Source organism: Miscanthus floridulus, chromosome 11 (assembly GCF_019320115.1).
Source record: "Miscanthus floridulus cultivar M001 chromosome 11, ASM1932011v1, whole genome shotgun sequence".
In the NCBI taxonomy this organism is placed as follows: Eukaryota; Viridiplantae; Streptophyta; class Magnoliopsida; order Poales; family Poaceae; genus Miscanthus; species Miscanthus floridulus.
Window position 1 is genome coordinate 62,896,150 of NC_089590.1, and position 12,775 is coordinate 62,908,924.

The 12,775-nt window shown below is 50.7% G+C and overlaps 1 pseudogene; it reads left to right on the forward strand.

Annotated features, from left to right (window-relative positions):
- Positions 1-9,457, forward strand: part of LOC136490972 (bifunctional nitrilase/nitrile hydratase NIT4A-like) — a 29,723-nt pseudogene extending 20,266 nt beyond the window's left edge.
- Positions 9,458-12,775: the final 3,318 nt, after the last annotated feature.

Genomic DNA, 12,775 nt, shown 5'->3' on the forward strand with positions numbered 1-12,775 from the left:
GCTCCAGCTAGTGGCATCCATGGCAGCCATGGCAGCGGCAGGTGCCGGTTCTGGACTTAAGCACGGCAAGATGGCCACGCGGCGCGAGCAGGGGCGCATGGCGGCCACGCGAGCTGCAGCGCCAGAGCAATCTGTCGGCCACTGTTCAACATTTTCAAAATTCTAATACCACCGTGAAAATACAAGCTGAAATCCCATTTTCCTCCCCTCATATCTTCTAAACCGATCGATTATTTGCTCCACCGATTACACCGTTGTGTAGGGCTACAAGAGTACTCTAACTTTCCTTAAAGGAGTTTTCTCAAATTCGAAATGGTTTGCAAACTAAAATTCGCCAAATATGGGTACATTGAAACTAAAAATGGGAAGTTCGTCATCTACACTTAGCCAAATTTCAGGGTTCCAAAAACAGCAGTTCATTGAATCTTGTGAGCTCTGTTTGACTAGGTTATGGACCAAACTAGTTCTTGACCCTTAAACAATGTTTCTTCTACATAACATGAGCTTCAACTTTTATTAAATGTCCAACTTCAAAGCAGGTGCAGAAGCTATAGTTCTACTTTGACCAAAGAAGGACCACGATAAAGCTTAAATTATCCTTTGTGATCCATTGGAGCATTTTCTTGGCATTTTCTCAACATGAACCTTTCATGACTTTTGTTGTAGAGTTCAATTAGAGTCGTTTGGGCATAGTACCAAGGTTTGTTCAATGACCTATAATTCCTTTCACTTAATAAAGCAATCCAAGAAAGAATGTAACTCATCATTTCATGCGACTTCTTGATTCCAAACTTCACGAAACTTTTCCATGGATCAATATAGATGGATATTGATGCGAGACACATGAAAGAAGCACCATCAACCTTACTTAGGTATATATATCTAAAACGGCCAATATGCAAGCAAAGGCGTGTTGCTCAAGTTTAAGTTGGAGCTCACTCTTGTAGATTTGATCTTGACACCTTCATCACCACTTGACATGTCATGTTTGAGCTCAAACCCATTGCTTAATTGGTGACAAACACCTGGGGTGTTACACCAGTTAGCTCCCCGAGGCATGTTTTTTCGACCGGACGCGTCCGGTCCACCTTGACCGGACACAGACCAGCGTCCGGTGCAATACCCTAGTCACTGTGCCGTCTGACAGCTCGACCGGACGCAGCCTTTCAGCATCCGGTTGCTGAGTGACCCAGCGTCCAGTCAGTAGACCAACGCCAGCATCATTTCGACCAACTCCATTTCAACTCTAACTTCTTCACCCTTGCTCAAATGTGCCAACCACCAAGAATTTTGCATCCGGCGCAATAGAAAATAGACATTTCATTTTTCCGAAAGCGCCGAACACCTTGTGCACCTGTGTTAGCATATTTTCACAACCCTGCAAACACCTTGTGCACATGTGTTAGCATATCTTCACAAATATTATCAAGGGTGTTAGCACTCCACTAGATTCTAAATGCATATACAATGAGTTAGAGCATCTAGTGGCACTTTGATAACCGCATTCCGATACGAGTTTCACCCCTCTTAATAGTATGACTATCAATCCTAAATGTGATCACACTCACTAAGTGTCTTGATCACTAAAACAAAATGGCTCCTACATTTTATACCTTTGCCTTGAGCCTTTTATTTTTCTCTTTCTTCTTTTCCAAGTTTAAGCATTTGACCATCACCATGCCATCACCATTGTCATGATCTTCGCCATTGCTTCATCACTTGGAGTAGTGCTACCTATCTCATAATCATCTTGATAAACTAGGTTAGCACTTAGGGTTTCATCAATTAACCAAAACCAAACTAGAACTTTCACCATGTCCCACGGGTGTGCAGCGTCGGAGACTCATGCCTCCAGACAGCTAAAACACCCAGCTAAAGAAATATCAAAAGTCTCCACCATCTACACTAGCTGCGCCAAACCTCCAGTCAGATCAAACACCAATTCGGCAAGCCTCGCCAGGTGGACTTCAAGTACGCCTCCGCCGGTCGAAAAACTGCGGAGACTTCTACCCCGGCCATCAAGCGAGCACAGAGAAGGAGAGAAAATGGGACGAAGGTCCTGGACACCACCTCTGTATCGTGCATGTTCGCCCAAGCAAAGAACAATAGTGCGCAAGCTCGGGACTAGACGAGATATGTAAACTAGCACGACAGGCTCAAGCCACCGCACAAACAATCAACAAAGTGAACCTGTCTTGTATTCCATAAAGCGTCGGGAAACATTCTTATAGGACACCAACTTGAAATAAAATCCTAACTATTGTGGCGGAGGTCCGCGCCAAGCGAGCGCGCGAGTAAACCCAGCGCGCTCGTCGTCTATGTCAAACCTAACTGACTTGAACACGTCGCGCGCAGCGCTGCGGGGAAAGGCCGAACACCAATACTCCCAAAGCTCTCCGCTCACGTAAATACCGTCGTTGTAGAGAGTCAAAGGCGCAACTTCTTGCATAGGCTCCCGATTCGGAACCTGCGCAAGGTTAAAATTTTCCACAAAACCATTCAGAACAAAATAAACTTTATTCACAAAAGTCTAGCTGGACTACAAAATACATGCTAAAACAACTAAGTGCTACAAAGAGCCTAGACCTCCGGCGCATCGGCCGCAGCGGAAGTCCCTGGAGCAGAGCCCGCATCAACTGTGGGCGGGCACGGCGCCTGCAGCCTCCGACCACCACCGCCGCCGTCGATCGTAGATCCCCCCAGAGCGCCACCAGCGGCGGAGGCACCGACCGCGGTCGCCGAGCGCGGAACTGACGGAGGCCTGCCCGCAAGACCCTTCTACGCATCCTACAGCATAGGCCAGAGTGTCAGGAGCAAAAGCAACGAAAGCCTTCGCAGCATCACCAAAAACAAAAAGAAAAAGGGGCGGCTACAAAGACTACAAATACCTTCGCCCTCTTGTCCTCTGCCAGTTTCCGAGCAGCAGATCTCCCAAATGGAGCCCAAAAGTGCCCAATGAAATTTCTCAAGGTTTTTCGCAAACCAAGAGAGGTCTCACCGAGCTCCTCCGGACCAGGCAGCGCCCCCTTCGGAATACTTTCGGTATGCGTACACCCGCCGCGCGCCAAGAGTTTAGCATAATTCGCCACTCCCGCTAGCGCCCCGTAGTCCGTGCAACCGTTGATCAGACCGGGGAGCTTCGCAAGGTGACGCTTTAGCCAGGAGGCGAGGGCGTACACGCTGTCTTCCTTCGGAGGAGCGGAGGTTTCGCCTCCGAGCTCGACGACGGTGGCCTGGTAGTGGCCAACGGTTGCAGCAAGGACTCCGTTGACCGAGTCCAAACGCCTCATCGTCCAAGACAGCTGCTCCCTCACTGCTGCTGCGGATTCCTTCTCAGAGGCAAGCTCTCACCGGAGACCCTCGGTCAGCTCGTTCGCCCTATGGGCCTGCTCGACGGACAAAACCTCTGCTTCTCGGGCCTTGGCGAGATCGGCTCTCAAGCCATCCTTTTCTCGCTCCTTCTCCGTCAGAGACAGGCGGAGAGCTATAAGAGAGTCCGACAGACTCCCTTTTTCACCTTCCAGGCGCTCGATTTCCACCTTGAGCGCTTCGATCACGGTGTCTCGGTCGGAGACCTCGTGGGTACAGTGCTCTTCCATAACAACACCCGTGTGATACCCCTGTGACCAGAGGGAAAAAACCACAGCGATCAGCAACGGAATCAAGAACAAGTCTAGAAGCGAGCATACACAAAAAAAAATAAAAGAAGGTAAGGGGCAAAACCGCCGGAGACGCACCAGGCTCTGGTGTTTTAGATGAACACGAAGAAGTTGGAAGAAATCCATGTCCCTCAGACGCTGCTTGAAGCGATCTGTTCAAAGAAGAACAAACAAACACAAAACGATAAGGTGAGAAAAGCAAATCTCACGTTAAACACACCAACAACCAAAGACCACCTCCGACGTACCCAAGAACAACAAGATAACACTCCTCCCAACCTGAGATAGAGGTGTCGGAGGAGCCTATGTAAAAAAAACAACAACAGCTCAGGTCAGAGGGCAGATCAGAAACTGGCAACAACAACAGGCCAAATGATGATCAAAATAAACATTCTATACTCACTCGGACCCGGCGTCGTCAGCCCCGGCTGCCCCGGACCAAACCTAGCGCCGGCAGCAACTGCTCGCTCCTCCGGGGTGAGGAGCCCAGCCATGACATCACATGCAAAGCAACACATACACAATATTAGCACTCGGCACAATACGTAAAGGAATGAACCGGGCGAAGACAATAAATACAAAAATGTGCACCAAACTGACTTACTCATAAAAAGCCCAGGCTGGGCAGCTTGCCGCGCCCACTGAGCAGAAGTCTCCGCCATATCGTGTGGTGAAGGCCCAAAGGGCCGGATCTCCTTGGCCGGCGGCTCGGCGGGCGGAGGGCTCGAAGAAGGCCGAGTCACCGGGGCCTGCTCAGCAAGCGCAGCCTCCACCTGCTCGACGTCGGTCGCCGGCACAGGCGAAGGCGCGACAATGGCAGGGGACGGAGGAGCGTGCCGCGGGATGGCCTCCGTGTCCTCTTCAGAGCTCGAGCACAGCCCGCCAAGAATGTCGGGCATAGGCTCGACGGCGCTACCTTTCGGCTGATCGCCGACACTCACAGCACCATGCGAGGAGCGCTCAAGGGCAGCGCTGGCCTCCGGATGCCCGGCACTGCTCACAGCGCCGCTCGCAGGGCACACCGGAGCTAAAGGAGAGCCGCGGTCACCTCCACTCGCAACCCGCGCGTCAGCAGACGGGACGGAGGAACTCTCAACGTCTTCACTGCCGGCGGAGGCAACGCCCGCACTATCAGCAGAAGACAAGGCCGGCGCAATCAACGGAGCACCGCTCTTCTTCTTCTTTTTCGCAGGCGCCCGAGAGCCGACGGCGCCCTTCCTCTTCTTAGACTCGGCCTCCGCCGTAACATTCTTCGCGAAGGCCTTCTTCTTCTTCTTCTCAATCGAAGCCAGGACCTCGGTGGGAACCTCACGCTCCCGGTAGATGATCCCAACCTCCTCAAAAACTCGATTGAGCCGCGACATGGTGTCTGCCATGGCCATCCAAGACATGTACTCACGCTCGGAAATCTTGCCAACCAACCCTATGGTGGCTTCCTCAACTTTGGAGATGAAACCGTCCTCCGTCACCCCCTCCCCCAAGGACCGACCGAAGCGGGGGAACAGAATCCTGGCCTCTGGCCCAAAAACGAGAACCTTGACCTGCTCCAGCCGAAAGGCTAGGTTGTTTTTGCCCAAGGGCCAGTAGTTGGAGGCCATGATCTCCTCCACCAGATCGCGGCCACCAGAGTAGCGGCACGCTGCCACAAAAGCCTGATCACAAGCCTCCCTCGTCGGAGACACCTCCTCCGGCGGATCCACGCGCGTGTGTGGCGCCATCTCCTCCATCCGAGAAGTTAATGGATACTCCGAGAGCTCCACGCCATCCTCGGTAGTGCTGCGGACCCCGTAGGTCTTCACATAGAACCACTGCTCAAGCCAGCCGTGGTCCCATTTGCCTTTCTGTCAGAATGAAATCTCCAGGTGATCTACGCCTTGGTTCCTCTTCGACATGAAGGTGCAACTACCGTACTGGTAGGCCACCTCCACCTCCTTACCCTCTCGCACCTCCTTCTTCTTCTTTGGCTGTTTCTGCAGCTCATAGTACGTGCAGAAGGTGTCCACATCCGGCTCGGCGTCGTAAGAAACGCACGCCTAGTAGAATTTGCTAAGCGTGAGGAAAGCAGTAGGGGTCAGATGATGGAGCTGGACATTGAAGGTCTCCAACACCCGGCGAAGGAAGGGGATGTAGGGAAGGCGGAGGCCGCAGGTGAAGAAGTCCCAAAAGACCATCGCATATCCTTCCTCCAGTTCCGGAACAGTCTGGCCAGGCGGAGGGATTTTTACCCTGGAAGAAGGAAAACATGACTCCTTCAACATCTCCGCGATTGCCTCCTCAGTAATAGAGGAGGGACCGAAGTCCCAAGACTTTATCGCCATATCTCTGGAGTCCGCGGCGATCAGGTCCCCGATAGACGCAGAGACACTCCCCAAATCCTCCTCGACTAGTTTTTCAAACTCTAACGCGGAGGCAGAGGCAAGCATGCACTCCTCAAAGCGCGCACCCCAGCTGACGGCCCTAACGCCGAGAAGGTGGCGGTAGGGTCCGGAAAAGGCGGGCCGGCGAGTTTGGGCGGAGGCGGAAAGGAAAGCCACCGCGACAGCAACCTAAGCGCGAGACGCAAGCAGAAAGACGGAACATGCGGGGGCAGCGAAAGGCGAAAGCGAAGAGAGCAGAGAGCGATTTCTCGAATGCAATGAAAGTGAATGAGCGATGCGGGGGGGACCCCACCACCAACAGCACCCTTATATAGACAGCGGGTAGGCGGTCCGGCCCCCGCCACACAACGGTCACCTCCGGAAAACTCGCCCGCCGCGCAACGGTCACCTCCGAAAAAGTCGTAGGGTGTGCAACGGAAACTGACACGGCAGAAACGGCCGCGCCGTAGGGCAACAGCTAGATTGTTGCCCAACGGCTACTCTCAACGAGACCAACGGCCACGCCAGAGCGGGCCAGGGGGGAAGCAGCGGGGCCTCGCTCGAAGACACCGATGAATATGGCCTCCGCCCCCGCCAACGCCTTTGGCCAAGGCGTTTTGAGCTCACGGCACGCTCCGACAAACCATGGTCTCAAAAGGGGGGAACTGTTGTAACACGGCTTCGGCGAGTGACGAAGGCCTCCGACAGCAAGGTGTCGCCAAGGCGTTTTCGACCGTCTTAGGGCGGAGACCCGGCACTGACTAAAGGAACTTTCCTGGCTATGCTCGTCGCGGATCCCGCCAGGGCCAGGCACACACGTCTCCGACCGCCTAGGCGGACGCCGCCCCATTCTAACTTACGGGCGTCTCCGGCAATAAGGGCGGAGGCCGCCCTACCTTTGAACTAATCAAACAAACAATCTTGCCTAAGTGTGTGCAGGTACTCAAGCGCAGGCGTCCGTGGTCCGCGCAAACGCGCCAGCATGGCCCCTGCATGGTCGGGCGGAGACCTATGGTCCGCGCAAACGCGCCAGCATGGCCCCTGCGCGGCCGGGCGGAGACCTACGGATGATGTCTCCGACCGGACCGACGGAGACCCGGCAAGGCGACGGCGCGCCCCTGAAGGTGGAGGCCAGAACGCGCCAGCATGGCCCCTGCGCGGCCGGGCGGAGACCTACGGATGATGTCTCCGACCGAACCGGCGGAGACCCGCCAAGGCGATGGCGCGCCCCTGAAGGCGGAGGCCAGCGTCGAGAGCCATGGCCCTCGCGCGGTCGGGCGGAGACCCGCGGGAGATGTCTCCGACCGGCCGGCGGAGACCCGCCGAGGCAGCGGGGCGCCCCTGGAGATGGAGGCCAGCACCGGGACCCAGGCCTTTGGGCCGAAGACCGAGGCATGGTGGGCCGGCTGCTCATGGAGGCCCATTACTCGGAGACGGTATGGCAGGATTGCCCCGCAAACAAGAGGCTAGCGGCGGAATATTTCAGGAATGTACTATAGCAGTTGAGGGGCATTGTAATAAATTCTGTCATGAAGTAGTTGGGCCCTATAAATAGGGAACACTTGTAACGGTGCAGGTTGGTTGGTGAACGAATGAATGAAACCCTAGTTCTTTGTGCCAGCTTCCCACAAGTTCACTGTCGAGCCTATCCCGAGTCTCCGCCTGAAGGCGACCCCTGACGAGCGGAGGCCCCAGTCTCCCTCACACTGTCTGAAACCCCTAGTTTCAACACCATCAAGCTTGGAGTTGATGGTTCGCGGCTGTTTTTTGTGCTGGTTCTGCCAGAAACTATGTAGACACAGCCCTGTTTTATTGCAAGTCTGTTCTTGCATAAGTCTTTCTTAGAAACGTTTAGATCCCTTGGTAGTCGTCTAAATCAGGCGATGTTTCGTAGGAATGTAGGATGATATGGGCGTCTTCTTAACTGTCTTTTATTTGCTCTGTAATACTACTCCATCCCAAATTGTAAGACGTTTGACTTTTTTTTTCTAAGTTTGACCACTCGTCTTATTCAAAAAATTTGTGCAAATATAGTCAAATTTAAGTCATTCTTGAAGAATTTTTATTAATAAACCAAACCACGACGAAAGAAGTGATATTTTACATAATTTTTTGAATAAAACGAGTGGTCAAACTTGGTGTCAAAAAAGTCAAACGTCTTACAATTTTGGATGGATTGAGTACTCTAAAAATGTTGTATTTCCGTTGTTATGCAATGGGAATGGGGAGGTTCCTCGCGTAAAAAAAAACACGCTGTTTGATTCAAGCTTGGACAATAAACAATATCATCTCGTTTGATTTCTTCGCTTCTTCATCATGGTAAGTTCCTGCCGCTTCTTTCAAAGAAAGACGTAGATTTCTTTCGACGTAGAAAGAGGATTTGGTCTCTGAACAGAACCAGGCTACTCTGCTACTGAACCTGTTTTTTTCTTCAGAGAAAGCGAAGAAAGTGAAAGCAGAGGCCGCCAAGCAGGGCGCGCAGCTGGTGGTGTTCCCGGAAGTCTTCGTCGGCGGTTTCCCCCGTGGCAGCGACTTCGGAGTCACCATCGGCGGCCCCCCGCAGGCAAAAGGGGGGAAAGGGGAAGGACCTCTTCTGCAAGTACTGCGCCTCCGCCATCGACGTCCCCGGTAAGCTCTGATCCGAAAACACCGGCAACTTGTGTACATCCGAACGTGAGAATCCGTGACACCCCAACCGACGCGTCGTTGCACATGGCGGCCGCGCAACGACCGACGCAGGTCCCGAGACGAACCGGCTGGCCTCGTTCGCCGCCGAGTACAGGGTGTACCTGGTGACGGGCGCGGTGGAGCGGCACGGGCGCACGCTGTACAACACGGTGCTCTTCTTCAGCCCGGCGGGGGAGCTGCTCGGGAAGCTCCGGAAGCTGGTGCCCACGGCGCTGGAGCGCGTGCTCTGGGGGTGCGGGGACGGCTCCACGCTCTCGCTCTACGACACCCCGATCGGCCGCGTCGGCGCGCTCGTGTGCTGGGAGAGCAAGATGCCGCTGGCCCGGGCCGCGCTCTACGGCAAGGGCATGCAGATCTACTGCGCGCCCACCGCCGACGACTCCGACCTCTGGCAGGCGTCCGTGAGGCACGTCGCGCACGAGGGCGGGTGCTTCCTCCTGTCCGTCAACCAGTTCTGCCGCAGGAAGGACTACCCGCCCCCGCCCGAGTACGCCTTCACCGGGTTCGACGAGGAGCCCGCGCCGGACGACGACCTCTGCCGCGGGGGCAGCGTCATCGTCTCGCCGTCCGGGGCCGTCCTCGCAGGACCAAAGTACGACGGCGAGGGACTCCTCACGGCCGATCTAGGTGCGTAGCTAGTATTGAGGATCGAGAACCAACTCTTCATCACCGCACGTCTTTGCGCTGACACGTTCGCTGTGTCTCTGTGTGCCGTGTACAGATTTCAGTGAAATCGCCAAGTGCCCGTTTAGTTCCCAAAATTTTGTAATTTTTTTTAAAATTCTTCGTCACATCGAATCTTTGACGTATGCATGAAGCATTAAATATAAATAAAAAATAAAACTAATTACACAGTTTAGACGAAATTCACGAGACGAATTTTTTAAACCTAATTAGACTATAATTGAACACTAATTATTAAATAACAACGAAAGTGCTATAGTACCATTTCCTAGAAAATTTCGCCGACTAAATCGGTCCTTGAGTTCAACTTCGACGTCGTGGGGCACTCCTCGCGCCCCGAGGTGTTGACCTTGGTCGTCAAGGACCAGCCGCAGCTCCCTGTGGTCTACACTTCCGCTTCTCCAAATTAAAGGCTTCATCATCTGTATAACTAGCAAATATGACATCATGTTGTATGGTCATATAGAGCTAGCTATCATGTTGAATTTAATTGGACATGATCCAACTTTATTTTTTGAAATCCTAATGCCAATAATAAATGCTAGCTGCAATAGAATATAATCATAGGAAGAATTGGCTGGAGATTGACTTAACTTAAATACATGGCTATTTATATATTGAGTTGAGAGGTGAAAAAAAGGATAGAAATTAAGCTAGTCACACGTGTGCATTCCAAGTCGCAATATGCATGGGCTTAAGCTTGGTCAGCCTGGCCACAAGCCCACAACATGAATGGTGCCACACCACAAAAAAATTTATAACTCTAAACTAGGTGAAAGATGATTACCAAGGGCCGAAAGAACATGAGTATGAGCGAGAAGTTCGAAGTGAGTCTAAACTAAGTGAGAGATGATTAAACAAGGGCTAGGCGCCTGCGTTAGGATCCATGGCTTTCCCGTGGCAAGTTCTTCTATTTTGTGATTGATTTGTGGTTGTATGAATTTGGACTTGTGATTAATTCGTGAGATCCATGAGCTTTGTAATTTTTTCTGATGATTTTTTTAAAGTTCTTTTGTCCGAATAAGATGAATGCAGAGCCCATAGGCTCACCAGGCTAGACACGCCACGGTTAACTTTGCCTAGTGGCGCGTTTGGATCTTATAAGTTGAGCATGTTGGGCGGCACGACATGACCTGACACTTACTCTTACCGACCATGTCTGCGCCGTATCGGGCCATGACACCCATTTGACCATCTATAGGGTTGGTAGGAGCGCGATCTCTTGAGTCCTTTGTTTTTGTTCATGAGAGTAGAACTTCCAATGTGGATGCTCACTCTTTAGCTAGAGGATTTGTCTTTTTTGATTTGGGTAGAAGAGTTTGGTTGACCTCACCGCCAGAAGGCATTTGTAACTTTGCTCTCCAAGCTGATTAATAATTAATAAAGAGCGGTGTTTCTCAAAAAAAAAAACTGATGATCCTATCTGGCAGTACTACATAAAAGTGAGCCTGGTTTGGCAGCAGGTATACGGACTACGGAGTACGCACCTTGAATTATCATGGGCCAACATGAAACAAACATGTTTATATCCTAGATACTAGAAAAGGCCCAATAAGCCTGGCCAGCCCCTGGAACGCTCAGGTCTGCAACTCTGCATCAGTTAAGCTTCTGCCACGAAGGAAAGGAGAACAATGTCGAAAGCTCATAATCTAGCTAAAGCGTCTTTGGCCCTCAGTGATGGCCGCCATGTGTGGCGCTCTAGATCCTCTAGATGCATATAAAGATCCCATGATGTTACCCTTAATATATTAATAATTGATATAAAGCCCTTGCAAAAGAGGTGATGGGAGAAAAAAGAGAGAGGAGACAACAGATCACTATGCCAGAAACAATTTTCAAAGGCGCTCTATATTTTAGGCAAATGCAGCTCTATAAAAAAACCATCTCGAAAACTTTTTTAAATACCACTTGTCTCTACAGTACCCTCTATTTTTAAAGGTTGTTGACAACACCGGTCGTCTCTACAAGCGATTTTTTTGTGAACAACCTTTGAAAATAGAGGATACTTTTGAAAATCAGGTTTTTGGATTTCTAGAGATGGTTAGCAATGTGGTCCGCATTTTAAAATAGGCGCAACACAAAAAAATCATAACTTTTCAAATAAAGTCGAAAGACAAAATTCATATCGAAGTTGTAGAACTGAATATACCTACAATTTTACAGTTGATGATTTTTTTTTTCATTTAAAATCATTTAGGGTCTCAAATTATATTTTATAAGTTCTCAGCTTTTCATGAGTTTTTTAAACGAGCTCAGATGGAGAGACACCCTACAACAAAGTTGTTGTGTTCGGTGAGAACGAAAACTCCACAGTTCAAAAAAAATTCTTTTAAAATCATTTAAGAGTCAAATATACCATACAAGATTTATAAAGTTAATAAAAATTAATAGCATCCAGTATTGTCACAGAGGACGGTGTCGCGGAGTGGTAGAAGGGGGGCTTACATTACATGAGCAGTACTTCTATGGTGGTCTTCTCATGTGATTAAAATTAGTTTTGCTAATTTTTTATGAAAGTTTTTTATTTTCTAAAACATATTTCTAGAGACTGACCATGTTGCCAATTGTCTCATAAACCGTTTTTGTAGTGGTTGCATATGAATGCATGCACACAAAGCGTAGATTCATCATGCACGCATGGGTCGTGTATTTCCTTTTTCTTTCGACGAAACGATGGGTGTAGTGCACTTCGGTGTCAATCAAAGACACATTTGGACCATCTCAAATCCTGAGCGAGTTAGGTTAGCAAAGCACACGGGCCACGCCACGGTGAAGTGGAGTGGAAGACAGAACAAACGGGTAACAGCCTAACTGGTAGCCTGTAGATAACTTAGGCGTGACTCCTGGTCCTGGAGCTCACCTGCTACAATTTTACGTCGCCCACTCCGTGACGGATGAAGCGCATGTTTTCTACAGGAGCAGCAGCACTTTTTCGTGTCCAAAGCACGTATGTCTCGTGCAGTGATCATTTGTGAGCTAAAGCAACCTCTCACGGTCTCACCGCACTGGGAAAAATCTTTAGAGGCCTTTAGACATGTCCGCATTAAAAGCTTGGCACGCCTTTCAAACTTTAAACTGAACATTGACGGTCACGGCCCAGGGGCCATTGCAAGGCACGGGCCGAACGGCGAACGGCACGGAGCGGAACTGTTCAACGACGTAGCAGCTTCGAATTGCATACTGGCTCCAGAACTGAAAAGGTGACATATCGGGTACGTTTGGTACTGCTTCAAGAGCTATTTTTTGCGCCTGCCAAGCGCCAACCAAACGGTCTATGGATAAACAATTTTGGACGTGAAAGTGTCAAACCATCGGCCTTTTCGGGACGTCGTAAACGATCGTATGCGATCGTGGATTATAAGCTGGAATAATATTTTTCTCTCACAC